This window comes from Natator depressus, chromosome 28, assembly GCF_965152275.1.
Source record: "Natator depressus isolate rNatDep1 chromosome 28, rNatDep2.hap1, whole genome shotgun sequence".
Taxonomy (NCBI): Eukaryota; Metazoa; Chordata; order Testudines; family Cheloniidae; genus Natator; species Natator depressus.
In genome coordinates, this window is record NC_134261.1 from 3,463,190 (window position 1) to 3,485,063 (window position 21,874).

Below are 21,874 nucleotides of genomic sequence, written 5' to 3' on the forward strand. Positions count from 1 at the left end.
CTGGTGGCCAGTCTGGGTAAGGCACGGACGGTTTCCCCTAGAGCGGCAGTGACACCTGGTGGCCAGTCGGGGTAAGGCACGGACGGTTTCCCCTAAAGCTGCAGTGACACCTGGTGGCCAGTCGGGGTAAGGCACGGACGGTTTATCCTAGAGCGGCAGTGACACCTGGTGGCCAGTCGGGGTAAGGCACGGACGGTTTCCCCTAGAGCGGCAGTGACACCTGGTGGCCAGTCGGGGTAAGGCACGGACGGTTTCCCCTAGAGCGGCAGTGACACCTGGTGGCCAGTCGGGGTAAGGCGCGGACGGTTTCCCGTAAAGCGGCAGTGACACCTGGTGGCCAGTCGGGGTAAGGCACGGATGGTTTCCCCTAGAGCGGCAGTGACACCTGATGGCCAGTCGGGATAAGGCACGGAGGGTTTTCCGTAGAGCGGCAATGACACCTGGTGGCCAGTCGGGGTAAGGCACGGACGGTTTCCCCTAAAGCTGCAGTGACACCTGGTGTCCAGTCGGGGTAAGGCACGGACGGTTTCCCCTAAAGCTGCAGTGACACCTGGTGGCCAGTCGGGGTAAGGCACGGACGGTTTCCCCTAGAGCTGCAGTGACACCTGGTGGCCAGTCGGGGTAAGGCAAGAACGGTTTCCCCTAGAGCGGCAGTGACACCTGGTGGCCAGTCGGGGTAAGGTACGGACGTTTTCCCCTAGAGCGGCAGTGACACCTGATGGCCATTCGGGGTAAGGCACGGACGGTTTCCCCTAGAGCGAGAGTGACATCTGGTGGCCAGTCGGGGTAAGGCACGGACGGTTTCCCGTAGAGCGGCAGTGACACCTGGTGGCCAGTCGGGGTAAGGCACGGACGGTTTCCCCTAAAGCTGCAGTGACACCTGGTGTCCAGTCGGGGTAAAGCACGGACGGTTTCCCCTAGAGCGGCAGTGACACCTGGTGGCCAGTCGGGGTAAGGCACGGACATTTTCCCCTAAAGCTGCAGTGACACCTGGTGGCCAGTTGGGGTAAGGCACGGACGGTTTCCCCTAAAGCTGCAGTGACACCTGGTGGCCAGTCGGGGTAAGGCACGGACGGTTTCCCCTAGAGCTGCAGTGACACCTCGTGGCCAGTCGGGGTAAGGCACGGACGGTTTCCCCTAGAGCGGCAGTGACACCTGGTGGCCTGTTGGTGTAAGGCCCGGACGGTTTCCCCTAAAGCTGCAGTGACACCTGGTGGCCAATCGGGGTAAGGCACGGACGGTTTCCCCTAAAGCTGCAGTGACACCTGGCGGCCAGTCGGGGTAAGGCACGGACGGTTTCCCCTAGAGCTGCAGTGACACCTGGTTTCCAGTCGGGATAAGGCACGGACGGTTTCCCCTAGAACGGCAGTGACACCTGGCGGCCAGTTGGGGGAAGGCACGGACGGTTTCCCCTAGAGCTGCAGTGACACCTGGTGGCCAGTCGAGGTAAGGCACGGACGGTTTCCCCTAGAGCGGCAGTGACACCTGGTGGCCAGTCGGGGTAAGGCACGGACGGTTTCCCCTAAAGCTGCAGTGACACCTGGTGGCCAGTCGGGGTAAGGCACGGACGGTTTCCCCTCGAGCGGCAGTGACACCTGGTGGCCAGTCGGTTTCCCCTAAAGCTGCAGTGACACCTGGTATGCAGTCGGGGTAAGGCACGGACGGTTTTCCGTAGAGCTGCAGTGACACCTGGTGGCCAGTCGGGGTAAGGCACGGAGGGTTTCCCCTAAAGCTGCAGTGACACCTGGTGTCCAGTCGGGGTAAGGCACGGACGGTTTCCCCTAAAGCTGCAGTGACACCTGGTGGCCAGTCGGGGTAAGGCACGGACGGTTTCCCCTAGAGCTGCAGTGACACCTGGTGGCCAGTCGGGGTAAGGCAAGGACGGTTTCCCCTAGAGCGGCAGTGACACCATTTTGGCCAGTCGGGGTAAGGCACGGACGTTTTCCCCTAGAGCGGCAGTGACACCTGGTGGCCAGTCGGGGTAAGGCACGGACGGTTTCCCCTAGAGCGGCAGTGACACCTGGTGGCCAGTCGGGGTAAGGCACGGACAGTTCCCCCCAGAGCGGCAGTGACACCTGATGGCCATTCGGGGTAAGGCACGGACGGTTTCCCCTAGAGCGACAGTGACATCTGGTGGCCAGTCGGGGTAAGGCACGGACGGTTTCCCGTAGAGCGGCAGTGACACCTGGTGGCCAGTCGGGGTAAGGCACGGACGGTTTCCCCTAGAGCTGCAGTGACACCTGGTGTCCAGTCGGGGTAAAGCACGGACGGTTTCCCCTAGAGCGGCAGTGACACCTGGTGGCCAGTCGGGGTAAGGCACGGACATTTTCCCCTAAAGCTGCAGTGACACCTGGTGGCCAGTCGGGGTAAGGCACGGACGGTTTCCCCTAAAGCTGCAGTGACACCTGGTGGCCAGTCGGGGTAAGGCACGGACGGTTTCCCCTAGAGCTGCAGTGACACCTCGTGGCCAGTCGGGGTAAGGCACGGACGGTTTCCCCTAGAGCGGCAGTGACATCTGGTGGCCAGTCGGGGTAAGGCACGGACGGTTTCCCGTAGAGCGGCAGTGACACCTGGTGGCCAGTCGGGGTAAGGCACGGACGGTTTCCCCTAGAGCGGCAGTGACACCTGGTGGCCAGTCGGGGTAAGGCACGGATGGTTTCCCCTCGAGCGGCAGTGACACCTGGTGGCCAGTCAGTTTCCCCTAAAGCTGCAGTGACACCTGGTGGCCAGTCGGGGTAAGGCACGGACGGTTTCCCCTAGAGCTGCAGTGACACCTGGTGGCCAGTCAGGATAAGGCACGGACGGTTTCCCCTAGAACGGCAGTGACACCTTGCGGCCAGTTGGGGTAAGGCACGGACGGTTTCCCCCAGAGCTGCAGTGACACCTGGTGGCCAGTCGGGGTAAGGCACGGACGGTTTCCCCTAGAGCGGCAGTGACACCTGGTGGCCAGTCGGGGTAAGGCACGGACGGTTTCCCCTAGAGCGGCAGTGACACCTGATGGACAGTCGGGGTAAGGCACGGACGGTTTCCCCTAGAGCGGCAGTGACACCTGGTGGCCAGTCGGGGTAAGGCACGGACGGTTTCCCCTAAAGCTGCAGTGACACCTGGTGGCCAGTCGGGGTAAGGCACGGACGGCTTCCCCTAAAGCTGCAGTGACACCTGGTGGCCAGTCGGGGTAAGGCACGGACGGTTTCCCCTAAAGCTGCAGTGACACCTGGCGGCCAGTCGGGATAAGACACGGACGGTTTCCCCTAGAACGGCAGTGACACCTGGCGGCCAGTAGGGGTAAGGCACGGACGGTTTCCCCTAGAGCGGCAGTGACACCTGGTGGCCAGTCGGGGTAAGGCACGGACGGTTTCCCCTAGAGCGGCAGTGACACCTGGTGGCCAGTCGGGGTAAGGCACGGACGGTTTCCCCTAGAGCGGCAGTGACACCTGGTGGCCAGTCGGGGTAAGGCACGGACGGTTTCCCCTAAAGCGGCAGTGACACCTGGTGGCCAGTCGGGGTAAGGCACGGATGGTTTCCCCTAGAGCGGCAGTGACACCTGGTGGCCAGTCGGGGTAAGGCACGGAGGGTTTTCCGTAGAGCGGCAGTGACACCTGGTGGCCAGTCGGGGTAAGGCACGGACGGTTTCCCCTAAAGCTGCAGTGACACCTGGTGTCCAGTCGGGGTAAGGTACGGACGGTTTCCCCTAAAGCTGCAGTGACACCTGGTGGCCAGTCGGGGTAAGGCACCGACGGTTTCCCCTAGAGCTGCAGTGACACCTGGTGGCCAGTCGGGGTAAGGCACGGACGGTTTCCCCTAAAGCTGCAGTGACACCTGGCGGCCAGTTGGGGTAAGGCACGGACGGTTTCCCCTAAAGCTGCAGTGACACCTCCTGGCCAATCGGGGTAAGAGACGGACGGTTTCCCCTAAAGCTGCAGTGACACCTGGCGGCCAGTCGGGGTAAGGCACGGACGGTTTCCCCTCGAGCGGCAGTGACACCTGGTGGCCAGTCGGGGTAAGGCACGGACGGTTCCCCCTAGAGCGGCAGTGACACCTGGTGGCCAGTCGGGGTAAGGCACGGACGGTTTCCCCTAGAGCGGCAGTGACACCTGGTGGCCAGTCGGGGTAAGGCACGGACGGTTCCCCCTAGAGCGGCAGTGACACCTGATGGCCAGTCGGGGTAAGGCACGGACGGTTTCCCCTAGAGCGACAGTGACACCTGGTGGCCAGTCGGGGTAAGGCACGGACGGTTTCCCCTAGACCGCAGTGACACCTGGTGGCCAGTCGGGGTAAGGCACGGACGGTTTCCCCTAGAACTGCAGTGACACCTGGTGGCCAGTTGGGGTAAGGCACGGACGGTTTCTCCTAGAGCCGCAGTGACACCTGGTGGCCAGTCGGGGTAAGGCACGGACGGTTTCCCCTAAAGCGCAGTGACACCTGGTGGCCAGTCGGGGTAAGGCACGGACGGTTTACCCTAGAGCTGCAGTGACACCTGGCGGCCAGTCGGGGTAAGGCACGGAGGGTTTCCCCTAAAGCTGCAGTGACACCTGGTGGCCAGTCTGGGTAAGGCACGGACGGTTTCCCCTAGAGCGGCAGTGACACCTGGTGGCCAGTCGGGGTAAGGCACGGAGGGTTTCCCCTAAAGCTGCAGTGACACCTGGTGGCCAGTCGGGGTAAGGCACGGACGGTTTATCCTAGAGCGGCAGTGACACCTGGTGGCCAGTCGGGGTAAGGCACGGACGGTTTCCCCAAGAGCGGCAGTGACACCTGGTCGCCAGTCGGGGTAAGGCACGGACGGTTTCCCCTAGAGCGGCAGTGACACCTGGTGGCCAGTCGGGGTAAGGCACGGACGGTTTCCCCTAAAGCGGCAGTGACACCTGGTGTCCAGTCGGGGTAAGGCACGGATGGTTTCCCCTAGAGCGGCAGTGACACCTGGTGGCCAGTCGGGGTAAGGACGGACGGTTTCACCTAGAGCCGCAGTGACACCTGGTGGCCAGTCGGGGTAAGGCACGGACGGTTTCCCCTAAAGCTGCAGTGACACCTGCTGGCCAGTCGGGGTAAGGCACGGACGGTTTCCCCTAGAGCGGCAGTGACAGCTCGTGGCCAGTCGGGGTAAGGCACGGAGGGTTTCCCCTAAAGCTGCAGTGACACCTGGTGGCCAGTCTGGGTAAGGCACGGACGGTTTCCCCTAGAGCGGCAGTGACACCTGGTGGCCAGTCGGGGTAAGGCACGGACGGTTTCCCCTAGAACTGCAGTGACACCTGGTGGCCAGTCGGGGTAAGGCACGGACGGTTTGCCCTAAAGCTGCAGTGACACCTGGTGTCCAGTCGGGGTAAGGCATGGACGGTTTCCCCTAGAGCAGCAGTGACACCTGGTGGCCAGTCGGGGTAAGGCACGGACATTTTCCCCTAAAGCTGCAGTGACACCTGGTGGCCAGTCGGGGTAAGGCACGGACGGTTTCCCCTAAAGCTGCAGTGACACCTGGTGGCCAGTCGGGGTAAGGCACGGACGGTTTCCCCTAGAGCTGCAGTGACACCTGGTGGCCAGTCGGGGTAAGGCACGGACGGTTTCCCCTAGAGCGGCAGTGAAACCTGGTGGCCAGTTGGGGTAAGGCACGGACGGTTTCCCCTACAGCTGCAGTGACACCTGGTGGCCAGTCGGGGTAAGGCACGGACGGTTTCCCCTAGAGCTGCAGTGACACCTGGTGGCCAGTCGGGGTAAGGCACGGACGGTTTCCCCTAGAGCGGCAGTGACACCTGGTGGCCAGTTGGGGTAAGGCACGGACGGTTTCCCCTACAGCTGCAGTGACACCTGGTGGCCAGTCGGGGTAAGGCACGGACGGTTTCCCCTAGAGCGGCAGTGACACCTGGTGGCCAGTCGGGGTAAGGCACGGACGGTTTCCCCTAGAGCGGCAGTGACACCTGATGGCCAGTCGGGGTAAGGCACGGACGGTTTCCCCTAGAGCGGCAGTGACACATGGTGGCCAGTCGGGGTAAGGCACGGACGGTTTCCCCTAAAGCTGCAGTGACACCTGGTGGCCAGTCGGGGTAAGGCACGGACGGCTTCCCCTAAAGCTGCAGTGACACCTGGTGGCCAGTCGGGGTAAGGCACGGACGGTTTCCCCTAAAGCTGCAGTGACACCTGGTGTCCAGTCGGGGTAAGGCACGGACGGTTTCCCCTAGAGCGGCAGTGACACCTGGTGGCCAGTCGGGGTAAGGCACGGACGGTTTCCCCTAGAGCGGCAGTGACACCTGGTGGCCAGTCGGGGTAAGGCACGGACGGTTTCCCCTAAAGCGGCAGTGACACCTGGTGGCCAGTCGGGGTAAGGCACGGATGGTTTCCCCTAGAGCGGCAGTGACACCTGGTGGCCAGTCGGGGTAAGGCACGGAGGGTTTTCCGTAGAGCGGCAGTGACACCTGGTGGCCAGTCGGGGTAAGGCACGGACGGTTTCCCCTAAAGCTGCAGTGACACCTGGTCTCCAGTCGGGGTAAGGCACGGACGGTTTCCCCTAAAGCTGCAGTGACACCTGGTGGCCAGTCGGGGTAAGGCACGGACGGTTTCCCCTAAAGCTGCAGTGACACCTGGCGGCCAGTCGGGATAAGGCACGGACGGTTTCCCCTAGAACGGCAGTGACACCTGGCGGCCAGTAGGGGTAAGGCACGGACGGTTTCCCCTAGAGCGGCAGTGACACCTGGTGGCCAGTCGGGGTAAGGCACGGACGGTTTCCCCTAGAGCGGCAGTGACACCTGGTGGCCAGTCGGGTTAAGGCACGGACGGTTTCCCCTAGAACTGCAGTGACACCTGGTGGCCAGTTGGGGTAAGGCACGGACGGTTTCTCCTAGAGCCGCAGTGACACCTGGTGGCCAGTCGGGGTAAGGCACGGACGGTTTCCCCTAAAGCTTCAGTGACACCTGCTGGCCAGTCGGGGTAAGGCACGGACGGTTTCCCCTAGAGCTGCAGTGACACCTGGTGGCCAGTCGGTGTAAGGCACGGAGGGTTTCCCCTAAAGCTGCAGTGACACCTGGTGGCCAGTCTGGGTAAGGCACGGACGGTTTCCCCTAGAGCGGCAGTGACACCTGGTGGCCAGTCGGGGTAAGGCACGGACGGTTTCCCCTAAAGCTGCAGTGACACCTGGTGGCCAGTCGGGGTAAGGCACGGACGGTTTCCCCTAGAGCGACAGTGACACCTGGTGGCCAGTCGGGGTAAGGCACGGACGGTTTCCCCTAGACCGCAGTGACACCTGGTGGCCAGTCGGGGTAAGGCACGGACGGTTTCCCCTAGAACTGCAGTGACACCTGGTGGCCAGTTGGGGTAAGGCACGGACGGTTTCTCCTAGAGCCGCAGTGACACCTGGTGGCCAGTCGGGGTAAGGCACGGACGGTTTCCCCTAAAGCGCAGTGACACCTGGTGGCCAGTCGGGGTAAGGCACGGACGGTTTACCCTAGAGCTGCAGTGACACCTGGCGGCCAGTCGGGGTAAGGCACGGAGGGTTTCCCCTAAAGCTGCAGTGACACCTGGTGGCCAGTCTGGGTAAGGCACGGACGGTTTCCCCTAGAGCGGCAGTGACACCTGGTGGCCAGTCGGGGTAAGGCACGTACGGTTTCCCCTAAAGCTGCAGTGACACCTGGTGGCCAGTCGGGGTAAGGCACGGACGGTTTATCCTAGAGCGGCAGTGACACCTGGTGGCCAGTCGGGGTAAGGCACGGACGGTTTCCCCTAGAGCGGCAGTGACACCTGGTGGCCAGTCGGGGTAAGGCACGGACGGTTTCCCCTAGAGCGGCAGTGACACCTGGTGGCCAGTCGGGGTAAGGCACGGACGGTTTCCCCTAAAGCGGCAGTGACACCTGGTGGCCAGTCGGGGTAAGGCACGGATGGTTTCCCCTAGAGCGGCAGTGACACCTGGTGGCCAGTCGGGGTAAGGCACGGATGGTTTCCCCTCGAGCGGCAGTGACACCTGGTGGCCAGTCGGTTTCCCCTGAAGCTGCAGTGACACCTGGTGGCCAGTCGGGGTAAGGCACGGACGGTTTCCCCTAGAGCTGCAGTGACACCTGGTGGCCAGTCAGGATAAGGCACGGACGGTTTCCCCTAGAACGGCAGTGACACCTTGCGGCCAGTTGGGGTAAGGCACGGACGGTTTCCCCCAGAGCTGCAGTGACACCTGGTGGCCAGTCGGGGTAAGGCACGGACGGTTTCCCCTAGAGCGGCAGTGACACCTGGTGGCCAGTCGGGGTAAGGCACGGACGGTTTCCCCTAGAGCGGCAGTGACACCTGATGGACAGTCGGGGTAAGGCACGGACGGTTTCCCCTAGAGCGGCAGTGACACCTGGTGGCCAGTCGGGGTAAGGCACGGACGGTTTCCCCTAAAGCTGCAGTGACACCTGGTGGCCAGTCGGGGTAAGGCACGGACGGCTTCCCCTAAAGCTGCAGTGACACCTGGTGGCCAGTCGGGGTAAGGCACGGACGGTTTCCCCTAAAGCTGCAGTGACACCTGGCGGCCAGTCGGGATAAGACACGGACGGTTTCCCCTAGAACGGCAGTGACACCTGGCGGCCAGTAGGGGTAAGGCACGGACGGTTTCCCCTAGAGCGGCAGTGACACCTGGTGGCCAGTCGGGGTAAGGCACGGACGGTTTCCCCTAGAGCGGCAGTGACACCTGGTGGCCAGTCGGGGTAAGGCACGGACGGTTTCGCCTAGAGCGGCAGTGACACCTGGTGGCCAGTCGGGGTAAGGCACGGACGGTTTCCCCTAGAGCGGCAGTGACACCTGATGGACAGTCGGGGTAAGGCACGGACGGTTTCCCCTAGAGCGGCAGTGACACCTGGTGGCCAGTCGGGGTAAGGCACGGACGGTTTCCCCTAAAGCTGCAGTGACACCTGGTGGCCAGTCGGGGTAAGGCACGGACGGCTTCCCCTAAAGCTGCAGTGACACCCGGTGGCCAGTCGGGGTAAGGCACGGACGGTTTCCCCTAAAGCTGCAGTGACACCTGGCGGCCAGTCGGGATAAGACACGGACGGTTTCCCCTAGAACGGCAGTGACACCTGGCGGCCAGTAGGGGTAAGGCACGGACGGTTTCCCCTAGAGTGGCAGTGACACCTGGTGGCCAGTCGGGGTAAGGCACGGACGGTTTCGCCTAGAGCGGCAGTGACACCTGGTGGCCAGTCGGGGTAAGGCACGGACGGTTTCCCCTAGAGCGGCAGTGACACCTGGTGGCCAGTCGGGGTAAGGCACGGACGGTTTCCCCTAAAGCTGCAGTGACACCTGGTGGCCAGTCTGGGTAAGGCACGGACGGTTTCCCCTAAAGCTGCAGTGACACCTGCTGGCCAGTCGGGGTAAGGCACGGACGGTTTCCCCTAGAGCGGCAGTGACACCTGGTGGCCAGTCGGGGTAAGGCACGGACGGTTTCGCCTAGAGCGGCAGTGACACCTGGTGGCCAGTCGGGGTAAGGCACGGACGGTTTCCCCTAGAGCGGCAGTGACACCTGATGGACAGTCGGGGTAAGGCACGGACGGTTTCCCCTAGAGCGGCAGTGACACCTGGTGGCCAGTCGGGGTAAGGCACGGACGGTTTCCCCTAAAGCTGCAGTGACACCTGGTGGCCAGTCGGGGTAAGGCACGGACGGCTTCCCCTAAAGCTGCAGTGACACCTGGTGGCCAGTCGGGGTAAGGCACGGACGGTTTCCCCTAAAGCTGCAGTGACACCTGGCGGCCAGTCGGGATAAGACACGGACGGTTTCCCCTAGAACGGCAGTGACACCTGGCGGCCAGTAGGGGTAAGGCACGGACGGTTTCCCCTAGAGTGGCAGTGACACCTGGTGGCCAGTCGGGGTAAGGCACGGACGGTTTCCCCTAGAGCGGCAGTGACACCTGGTGGCCAGTCGGGGTAAGGCACGGACGGTTTCCCCTAAAGCTGCAGTGACACCTGGTGGCCAGTCTGGGTAAGGCACGGACGGTTTCCCCTAAAGCTGCAGTGACACCTGCTGGCCAGTCGGGGTAAGGCACGGACGGTTTCCCCTAGAGCTGCAGTGACAGCTGGTGGCCAGTCGGGGTAAGGCACGGAGGGTTTCCCCTAAAGCTGCAATGACACCTGGTGGCCAGTCTGGGTAAGGCACGGACGGTTTCCCCTAGAGCGGCAGTGACACCTGGTGGCCAGTCGGGGTAAGGCACGGACGGTTTCCCCTAGAACTGCAGTGACACCTGGTGGCCAGTCGGGGTAAGGCACGGACGGTTTCCCCTAAAGCTGCAGTGACACCTGGTGTCCAGTCGGGGTAAGGCACGGACGGTTTCCCCTAGAGCAGCAGTGACACCTGGTGGCCAGTCGGGGTAAGGCACGGACATTTTCCCCTAAAGCTGCAGTGACACCTGGTGGCCAGTCGGGGTAAGGCACGGACGGTTTCCCCTAAAGCTGCAGTGACACCTGGTGGCCAGTCGGGGTAAGGCACGGACGGTTTCCCCTAGAGCTGCAGTGACACCTGGTGGCCAGTCGGGGTAAGGCACGGACGGTTTCCCCTAGAGCGGCAGTGACACCTGGTGGCCAGTTGGGGTAAGGCACGGACGGTTTCCCCTAAAGCTGCAGTGACACCTGGTGGCCAATCGGGGTAAGGCACGGACGGTTTCCCCTAAAGCTGCAGTGACACCTGGCGGCCAGTCGGGGTAACGCACGGACGGTTTCCCCTAAAGCTGCAGTGACACCTGGTGGCCAATCGGGGTAAGGCACGGACGATTTCACCTAGAGCTGCAGTGACACCTGGTGGCCAGTCAGGATAAGGCACGGACGGTTTCCCCTAGAACGGCAGTGACACCTGGCGGCCAGTTGGGGTAAGGCACGGACGGTTTCCCCTAGAGCAGCAGTGACACCTCGTGGCCAGTCGGGGTAAGGCACGGACATTTTCCCCTAAAGCTGCAGTGACACCTGATGGCCAGTCGGGGTAAGGCACGGACGGTTTCCCCTAAAGCTGCAGTGACACCTGGTGGCCAGTCGGGGTAAGGCACGGACGGTTTCCCCTAGAGCTGCAGTGACACCTGGTGGCCAGTCGGGGTAAGGCACGGACGGTTTCCCCTAGAGCGGCAGTGACACCTGGTGGCCAGTTGGGGTAAGGCACGGACGGTTTCCCCTAAAGCTGCAGTGACACCTGGTGGCCAATCGGGGTAAGGCACGGACGGTTTCCCCTAAAGCTGCAGTGACACCTGGCGGCCAGTCGGAGTAACGCACGGACGGTTTCCCCTAAAGCTGCAGTGACACCTGGTGGCCAATCGGGGTAAGGCACGGACGGTTTCACCTAGAGCTGCAGTGACACCTGGTGGCCACTCAGGATAAGGCACGGACGGTTTCCCCTAGAACGGCAGTGACACCTGGCGGCCAGTCGGGGTAAGGCACGGACGGTTTCCCCTAGAGCGGCAGTGACACCTGGTGGCCAGTCGGGGTAAGGCACGGACGGTTTCCCCTAGAGCGGCAGTGACACCTGGTGGCCAGTCGGGGTAAGGCACGGACGGTTTCCCCTAGAACTGCAGTGACACCTGGTGGCCAGTTGGGGTAAGGCGCGGACGGTTTCTCCTAGAGCCGCAGTGAGACCTGGTGGCCAGTCGGGGTAAGGCACGGACGGTTTCCCCTAAAGCTGCAGTGACACCTGCTGGCCAGTCGGGGTAAGGCACGGACGGTTTCCCCTAGAGCTGCAGTGACACCTGGTGGCCAGTCGGGGTAAGGCACGGAGGGTTTCCCCTAAAGCTGCAGTGACACCTGGTGGCCAGTCTGGGTAAGGCACGGACGGTTTCCCCTAGAGCGGCAGTGACACCTGGTGGCCAGTCGGGGTAAGGCACGGACGGTTTCCCCTAAAGCTGCAGTGACACCTGGTGGCCAGTCGGGGTAAGGCACGGACGGTTTATCCTAGAGCGGCAGTGACACCTGGTGGCCAGTCGGGGTAAGGCACGGACGGTTTCCCCTAGAGCGGCAGTGACACCTGGTGGCCAGTCGGGGTAAGGCACGGACGGTTTCCCCTAGAGCGGCAGTGACACCTGGTGGCCAGTCGGGGTAAGGCACGGACGGTTTCCCCTAAAGCGGCAGTGACACCTGGTGGCCAGTCGGGGTAAGGCACGGATGGTTTCCCCTAGAGCGGCAGTGACACCTGGTGGCCAGTCGGGGTAAGGCACGGAGGGTTTTCCGTAGAGCGGCAGTGACACCTGGTGCCCAGTCGGGGTAAGGCACGGACGGTTTCCCCTAAAGCTGCAGTGACACCTGGTGTCCAGTCGGGGTAAGGCACGGACGGTTTCCCCTAAAGCTGCAGTGACACCTGGTGGCCAGTCGGGGTAAGGCACGGATGGTTTCCCCTAAAGCTGCAGTGACACCTGGCGGCCAGTCGGGATAAGGCACGGACGGTTTCCCCTAGAACGGCAGTGACACCTGGCGGCCAGTAGGGGTAAGGCACGGACGGTTTCCCCTAGAGCGGCAGTGACACCTGGTGGCCAGTCGGGGTAAGGCACGGACGGTTTCCCCTAGAGCGGCAGTGACACCTGGTGGCCAGTCGGGTTAAGGCACGGACGGTTTCCCCTAGAACTGCAGTGACACCTGGTGGCCAGTTGGGGTAAGGCACGGACGGTTTCTCCTAGAGCCGCAGTGACACCTGGTGGCCAGTCGGGGTAAGGCACGGACGGTTTCCCCTAAAGCTTCAGTGACACCTGCTGGCCAGTCGGGGTAAGGCACGGACGGTTTCCCCTAGAGCTGCAGTGACACCTGGTGGCCAGTCGGTGTAAGGCACGGAGGGTTTCCCCTAAAGCTGCAGTGACACCTGGTGGCCAGTCTGGGTAAGGCACGGACGGTTTCCCCTAGAGCGGCAGTGACACCTGGTGGCCAGTCGGGGTAAGGCACGGACGGTTTCCCCTAAAGCTGCAGTGACACCTGGTGGCCAGTCGGGGTAAGGCACGGACGGTTTATCCTAGAGCGGCAGTGACACCTGGTGTCCAGTCGGGGTAAGGCACGGACGGTTTCCCCTAGAGCGGCAGTGACACCTTTTGGCCAGTCGGGGTAAGGCACGGACGGTTTCCCCTAGAGCGGCAGTGACACCTGGTGGCCAGTCGGGGTAAGGCACGGACGGTTTCCCCTAAAGCGGCAGTGACACCTGGTGGCCAGTCGGGGTAAGGCACGGATGGTTTCCCCTAGAGCGGCAGTGACACCTGGTGGCCAGTCGGGGTAAGGCACAGAGGGTTTTCCGTAGAGCGGCAGTGACACCTGGTGGCCAGTCGGGGTAAGGCACGGACGGTTTCCCCTAAAGCTGCAGTGACACCTGGTGTCCAGTCGGGGTAAGGTACGGACGGTTTCCCCTAAAGCTGCAGTGACACCTGGTGGCCAGTCGGGGTAAGGCACGGACGGTTTCCCCTAGAGCGGCAGTGACACCTGGTGGCCAGTCGGGGTAAGGCACGGACGGTTTCCCCTAAAGCTGCAGTGACACCTGGCGGCCAGTTGGGGTAAGGCACGGACGGTTTCCCCTAAAGCTGCAGTGACACCTCCTGGCCAATCGGGGTAAGGGACGGACGGTTTCCCCTAAAGCTGCAGTGACACCTGGCGGCCAGTCGGGGTAAGGCACGGACGGTTTCCCCTCGAGCGGCAGTGACACCTGGTGGCCAGTCGGGGTAAGGCACGGACGGTTCCCCCTAGAGCGGCAGTGACACCTGGTGGCCAGTCGGGGTAAGGCACGGACGGTTTCCCCTAGAGCGGCAGTGACACCTGGTGGCCAGTCGGGGTAAGGCACGGATGGTTTCCCCTAGAGCGGCAGTGACACCTGGTGGCCAGTCGGGGTAAGGCACGGATGGTTTCCCCTCGAGCGGCAGTGACACCTGGTGGCCAGTCGGTTTCCCCTGAAGCTGCAGTGACACCTGGTGGCCAGTCGGGGTAAGGCACGGACGGTTTCCCCTAGAGCTGCAGTGACACCTGGTGGCCAGTCAGGATAAGGCACGGACGGTTTCCCCTAGAACGGCAGTGACACCTTGCGGCCAGTTGGGGTAAGGCACGGACGGTTTCCCCCAGAGCTGCAGTGACACCTGGTGGCCAGTCGGGGTAAGGCACGGACGGTTTCCCCTAGAGCGGCAGTGACACCTGGTGGCCAGTCGGGGTAAGGCACGGACGGTTTCCCCTAGAGCGGCAGTGACACCTGATGGACAGTCGGGGTAAGGCACGGACGGTTTCCCCTAGAGCGGCAGTGACACCTGGTGGCCAGTCGGGGTAAGGCACGGACGGTTTCCCCTAAAGCTGCAGTGACACCTGGTGGCCAGTCGGGGTAAGGCACGGACGGCTTCCCCTAAAGCTGCAGTGACACCTGGTGGCCAGTCGGGGTAAGGCACGGACGGTTTCCCCTAAAGCTGCAGTGACACCTGGCGGCCAGTCGGGATAAGACACGGACGGTTTCCCCTAGAACGGCAGTGACACCTGGCGGCCAGTAGGGGTAAGGCACGGACGGTTTCCCCTAGAGCGGCAGTGACACCTGGTGGCCAGTCGGGGTAAGGCACGGACGGTTTCCCCTAGAGCGGCAGTGACACCTGGTGGCCAGTCGGGGTAAGGCACGGACGGTTTCGCCTAGAGCGGCAGTGACACCTGGTGGCCAGTCGGGGTAAGGCACGGACGGTTTCCCCTAGAGCGGCAGTGACACCTGATGGACAGTCGGGGTAAGGCACGGACGGTTTCCCCTAGAGCGGCAGTGACACCTGGTGGCCAGTCGGGGTAAGGCACGGACGGTTTCCCCTAAAGCTGCAGTGACACCTGGTGGCCAGTCGGGGTAAGGCACGGACGGCTTCCCCTAAAGCTGCAGTGACACCCGGTGGCCAGTCGGGGTAAGGCACGGACGGTTTCCCCTAAAGCTGCAGTGACACCTGGCGGCCAGTCGGGATAAGACACGGACGGTTTCCCCTAGAACGGCAGTGACACCTGGCGGCCAGTAGGGGTAAGGCACGGACGGTTTCCCCTAGAGTGGCAGTGACACCTGGTGGCCAGTCGGGGTAAGGCACGGACGGTTTCGCCTAGAGCGGCAGTGACACCTGGTGGCCAGTCGGGGTAAGGCACGGACGGTTTCCCCTAGAGCGGCAGTGACACCTGGTGGCCAGTCGGGGTAAGGCACGGACGGTTTCCCCTAAAGCTGCAGTGACACCTGGTGGCCAGTCTGGGTAAGGCACGGACGGTTTCCCCTAAAGCTGCAGTGACACCTGCTGGCCAGTCGGGGTAAGGCACGGACGGTTTCCCCTAGAGCGGCAGTGACACCTGGTGGCCAGTCGGGGTAAGGCACGGACGGTTTCGCCTAGAGCGGCAGTGACACCTGGTGGCCAGTCGGGGTAAGGCACGGACGGTTTCCCCTAGAGCGGCAGTGACACCTGATGGACAGTCGGGGTAAGGCACGGACGGTTTCCCCTAGAGCGGCAGTGACACCTGGTGGCCAGTCGGGGTAAGGCACGGACGGTTTCCCCTAAAGCTGCAGTGACACCTGGTGGCCAGTCGGGGTAAGGCACGGACGGCTTCCGCTAAAGCTGCAGTGACACCTGGTGGCCAGTCGGGGTAAGGCACGGACGGTTTCCCCTAAAGCTGCAGTGACACCTGGCGGCCAGTCGGGATAAGACACGGACGGTTTCCCCTAGAACGGCAGTGACACCTGGCGGCCAGTAGGGGTAAGGCACGGACGGTTTCGCCTAGAGCGGCAGTGACACCTGGTGGCCAGTCGGGGTAAGGCACGGATGGTTTCTCCTAGAGCGGCAGTGACACCTGGTGGCCAGTCGGGGTAAGGCACGGACGGTTTCCCCTAGAGCGGCAGTGACACCTGATGGCCAGTCGGGGTAAGGCACGGACGGTTTCCCCTAGAGCGGCAGTGACACCTGGTGGCCAGTCGGGGTAAGGCACGGACGGTTTCCCCTAAAGCTGCAGTGACACCTGGTGGCCAGTCGGGGTAAGGCACGGACGGCTTCCCCTAAAGCTGCAGTGACACCTGGTGGCCAGTCGGGGTAAGGCACGGACGGTTTCCCCTAGAGCTGCAGTGACACCTGGTGGCCAGTCGGGGTAAGGCACGGAGGGTTTCCCCTAAAGCTGCAGTGACACCTGGTGGCCAGTCTGGGTAAGGCACGGACGGTTTCCCCTAGAGCGGCAGTGACACCTGGTGGCCAGTCGGGGTAAGGCACGGACGGTTTCCCCTAAAGCTGCAGTGACACCTGGTGGCCAGTCGGGGTAAGGCACGGACGGTTTATCCTAGAGCGGCAGTGACACCTGGTGGCCAGTCGGGGTAAGGCACGGACGGTTTCCCCTAGAGCGGCAGTGACACCTGGTGGCCAGTCGGGGTAAGGCACGGACGGTTTCCCCTAGAGCGGCAGTGACACCTGGTGGCCAGTCGGGGTAAGGCACGGACGGTTTCCCGTAAAGCGGCAGTGACACCTGGTGGCCAGTCGGGGTAAGGCACGGATGGTTTCCCCTAGAGCGGCAGTGACACCTGGTGGCCAGTCGGGATAAGGCACGGAGGGTTTTCCGTAGAGCGGCAGTGACACCTGGTGGCCAGTCGGGGTAAGGCACGGACGGTTTCCCCTAAAGCTGCAGTGACACCTGGTGTCCAGTCGGGGTAAGGCACGGACGGTTTCCCCTAAAGCTGCAGTGACACCTGGTGCCCAGTCGGGGTAAGGCACGGACGGTTTCCCCTAGAGCTGCAGTGACACCTGGTGGCCAGTCGGGGTAAGGCAAGAACGGTTTCCCCTAGAGCGGCAGTGACACGTGGTGGCCAGTCGGGGTAAGGCACGGACGTTTTCCCCTAGAGCGGCAGTGACACCTGGTGGCCAGTCGGGGTAAGGCACGGACGGTTTCCCCTAGAGCGGCAGTGACACCTGCTGGCCAGTCGGGGTAAGGCACGGACGGTTCCCCCTAGAGCGGCAGTGACACCTGATGGCCATTCGGGGTAAGACACGGACGGTTTCCCCTAGAGCGACAGTGACATCTGGTGGCCAGTCGGGGTAAGGCACGGACGGTTTCCCGTAGAGCGGCAGTGACACCTGGTGGCCAGTCGGGGTAAGGCACGGACGGTTTCCCCTAAAGCTGCAGTGACACCTGGTGTCCAGTCGGGGTAAAGCACGGACGGTTTCCCCTAGAGCGGCAGTGACACCTGGTGGCCAGTCGGGGTAAGGCACGGACATTTTCCCCTAAAGCTGCAGTGACACCTGGTGGCCAGTTGGGGTAAGGCACGGACGGTTTCCCCTAAGCTGCAGTGACACCTGGTGGCCAGTCGGGGTAAGGCACGGACGGTTTCCCCTAGAGCTGCAGTGACACCTCGTGGCCAGTCGGGGTAAGGCACGGACGGTTTCCCCTAGAGCGGCAGTGACACCTGGTGGCCTGTTGGTGTAAGGCCCGGACGGTTTCCCCTAAAGCTGCAGTGACACCTGGTGGCCAATCGGGGTAAGGCACGGACGGTTTCCCCTAAAGCTGCAGTGACACCTGGCGGCCAGTCGGGGTAAGGCACGGACGGTTTCCCCTAGAGCTGCAGTGACACCTGGTTTCCAGTCTGGATAATGCACGGACGGTTTCCCCTAGAACGGCAGTGACAGCTGGTGGCCAGTCGGGGTAAGGCACGGAGGGTTTCCCCTAAAGCTGCAGTGACACCTGGTGGCCAGTCTGGGTAAGGCACGGACGGTTTCCCCTAGAGCGGCAGTGACACCTGGTGGCCAGTCGGGGTAAGGCACGGACGGTTTCCCCTAGAACTGCAGTGACACCTGGTGGCCAGTCGGGGTAAGGCACGGACGGTTTCCCCTAAAGCTGCAGTGACACCTGGTGTCCAGTCGGGGTAAGGCACGGACGGTTTCCCCTAGAGCAGCAGTGACACCTGGTGGCCAGTCGGGGTAAGGCACGGACATTTTCCCCTAAAGCTGCAGTGACACCTGGTGGCCAGTCGGGGTAAGGCACGGACGGTTTCCCCTAGAGCTGCAGTGACACCTGGTGGCCAGTCGGGGTAAGGCACGGAGGGTTTCCCCTAAAGCTGCAGTGACACCTGGTGGCCAGTCGGGGTAAGGCACGGACGGTTTCCCCTAGAGCGGCAGTGACACCTGGTGGCCAGTCGGGGTAAGGCACGGACGGTTTCCCCTAAAGCTGCAGTGACACCTGGTGGCCAGTCGGGGTAAGGCACGGACGGTTTATCCTAGAGCGGCAGTGACACCTGGTGGCCAGTCGGGGTAAGGCACGGACGGTTTCCCCTAGAGCGGCAGTGACACCTGGTGGCCAGTCGGGGTAAGGCACGGACGGTTTCCCCTAAAGCGGCAGTGACACCTGGTGGCCAGTCGGGGTAAGGCACGGATGGTTTCTCCTAGAGCGGCAGTGACACCTGGTGGCCAGTCGGGGTAAGGCACGGACGGTTTCCCCTAGAGCGGCAGTGACACCTGATGGCCAGTCGGGGTAAGGCACGGACGGTTTCCCCTAGAGCGGCAGTGACACCTGGTGGCCAGTCGGGGTAAGGCACGGACGGTTTCCCCTAAAGCTGCAGTGACACCTGGTGGCCAGTCGGGGTAAGGCACGGACGGCTTCCCCTAAAGCTGCAGTGACACCTGGTGGCCAGTCGGGGTAAGGCACGGACGGTTTCCCCTAGAGCTGCAGTGACACCTGGTGGCCAGTCGGGGTAAGGCACGGAGGGTTTCCCCTAAAGCTGCAGTGACACCTGGTGGCCAGTCTGGGTAAGGCACGGACGGTTTCCCCTAGAGCGGCAGTGACACCTGGTGGCCAGTCGGGGTAAGGCACGGAGGGTTTCCCCTAAAGCTGCAGTGACACCTGGTGGCCAGTCGGGGTAAGGCACGGACGGTTTATCCTAGAGCGGCAGTGACACCTGGTGGCTAGTCGGGGTAAGGCACGGACGGTTTCCCCTAGAGCGGCAGTGACACCTGGTGGCCAGTCGGGGTAAGGCACGGACGGTTTCCCCTAGAGCGGCAGTGACACCTGGTGGCCAGTCGGGGTAAGGCGCGGACGGTTTCCCGTAAAGCGGCAGTGACACCTGGTGGCCAGTCGGGGTAAGGCACGGATGGTTTCCCCTAGAGCGGCAGTGACACCTGATGGCCAGTCGGGATAAGGCACGGAGGGTTTTCCGTAGAGCGGCAGTGACACCTGGTGGCCAGTCGGGGTAAGGCACGGACGGTTTCCCCTAAAGCTGCAGTGACACCTGGTGTCCAGTCGGGGTAAGGCACGGACGGTTTCCCCTAAAGCTGCAGTGACACCTGGTGGCCAGTCGGGGTAAGGCACGGACGGTTTCCCCTAGAGCTGCAGTGACACCTGGTGGCCAGTCGGGGTAAGGCAAGAACGGTTTCCCCTAGAGCGGCAGTGACACCTGGTGGCCAGTCGGGGTAAGGCACGGACGTTTTCCCCTAGAGCGGCAGTGACACCTGATGTCCATTCGGGGTAAGGCACGGACGGTTTCCCCTAGAGCGACAGTGACATCTGGTGGCCAGTCGGGGTAAGGCACGGACGGTTTCCCGTAGAGCGGCAGTGACACCTGGTGGCCAGTCGGGGTAAGGCACAGACGGTTTCCCCTAAAGCTGCAGTGACACCTGGTGTCCAGTCGGGGTAAAGCACGGACGGTTTCCCCTAGAGCGGCAGTGACACCTGGTGGCCAGTCGGGGTAAGGCACGGACATTTTCCCCTAAAGCTGCAGTGACACCTGGTGGCCAGTTGGGGTAAGGCACGGACGGTTTCCCCTAAAGCTGCAGTGACACCTGGTGGCCAGTCGGGGTAAGGCACGGACGGTTTCCCCTAGAGCTGCAGTGACACCTCGTGGCCAGTCGGGGTAAGGCACGGACGGTTTCCCCTAGAGCGGCAGTGACACCTGGTGGCCAGTTGGTGTAAGGCCCGGACGGTTTCCCCTAAAGCTGCAGTGACACCTGGTGGCCAATCGGGGTAAGGCACGGACGGTTTCCCCTAAAGCTGCAGTGACACCTGGCGGCCAGTCGGGGTAAGGCACGGACGGTTTCCCCTAGAGCTGCAGTGACACCTGGTTTCCAGTCGGGATAAGGCACGGACGGTTTCCCCTAGAACGGCAGTGACACCTGGCGGCCAGTTGGGGGAAGGCACGGACGGTTTCCCCTAGAGCTGCAGTGACACCTGGTGGCCAGTCGAGGTAAGGCACGGACGGTTTCCCGAAGAGCGGCAGTGACACCTGGTGGCCAGTCGGGGTAAGGCACGGACGGTTTCCCCTAAAGCTGCAGTGACACCTGGTGGCCAGTCGGGGTAAGGCACGGACGGTTTCCCCTCGAGCGGCAGTGACACCTGGTGGCCAGTCGGTTTCCCCTAAAGCTGCAGTGACACCTGGTATCCAGTCGGGGTAAGGCACGGACGGTTTTCCGTAGAGCTGCAGTGACACCTGGTGGCCAGTCGGGGTAAGGCACGGAGGGTTTCCCCTAAAGCTGCAGTGACACCTGGTGTCCAGTCGGGGTAAGGCACGGACGGTTTCCCCTAAAGCTGCAGTGACACCTGGTGGCCAGTCGGGGTAAGGCACGGACGGTTTCCCCTAGAGCTGCAGTGACACCTGGTGGCCAGTCGGGGTAAGGCAAGGACGGTTTCCCCTAGAGCGGCAGTGACACCATTTTGGCCAGTCGGGGTAAGGCACGGACGTTTTCCCCTAGAGCGGCAGTGACACCTGGTGGCCAGTCGGGGTAAGGCACGGACGGTTTCCCCTAGAGCGGCAGTGACACCTGGTGGCCAGTCGGGGTAAGGCACGGACAGTTCCCCCCAGAGCGGCAGTGACACCTGATGGCCATTCGGGGTAAGGCACGGACGGTTTCCCCTAGAGCGACAGTGACATCTGGTGGCCAGTCGGGGTAAGGCACGGACGGTTTCCCGTAGAGCGGCAGTGACACCTGGTGGCCAGTCGGGGTAAGGCACGGACGGTTTCCCCTAGAGCTGCAGTGACACCTGGTGTCCAGTCGGGGTAAAGCACGGACGGTTTCCCCTAGAGCGGCAGTGACACCTGGTGGCCAGTCGGGGTAAGGCACGGACGGTTTCCCCTAGAGCTGCAGTGACACCTCGTGGCCAGTCGGGGTAAGGCACGGACGGTTTCCCCTAGAGCGGCAGTGACATCTGGTGGCCAGTCGGGGTAAGGCACGGACGGTTTCCCGTAGAGCGGCAGTGACACCTGGTGGCCAGTCGGGGTAAGGCACGGACGGTTTCCCCTAAAGCTGCAGTGACACCTGGTGTCCAGTCGGGGTAAGGCACGGACGGTTTCCCCTAGAGCGGCAGTGACACCTGGTGGCCAGTCGGGGTAAGGCACGGACATTTTCCCCTAAAGCTGCAGTGACACCTGGTGGCCAGTCGGGGTAAGGCACGGACGGTTTCCCCTACAGCGGCAGTGAGACCTCGTGGCCAGTCGGGGTAAGGCACGGACGGTTTCCCCTAAAGCTGCAGTGACACCTGGTGGCCAGTCGGGGTAAGGCACGGACGGTTTCCCCTAGAGCTGCAGTGACACCTGGTGGCCAGTCGGGGTAAGGCACGGACGGTTTCCCCTGGAGCGGCAGTGACACCTGGTGGCCAGTCGGGGTAAGGCACGGACGGTTTCCCCTAGAGCGGCAGTGACACCTGGTGGCCAGTCGGGGTAAGGCACGGACGGTTTCCCCTACAGCGGCAGTGACACCTCGTGGCCAGTCGGGGTAAGGCACGGACGGTTTCCCCTAGAGCTGCAGTGACACCTGGTGGCCAGTCGGGGTAAGGCACGGACGGTTTCCCCTAAAGCTGCAGTGACACCTGGTGGCCAGTCGGGGTAAGGCACGGACGGTTTCCCCTAGAGCTGCAGTGACACCTGGTGGCCAGTCGGGGTAAGGCACGGACGGTTTCCCCTGGAGCGGCAGTGACACCTGGTGGCCAGTCGGGGTAAGGCACGGACGGTTTCCCCTAGAGCGGCAGTGACACCTGGTGGCCAGTC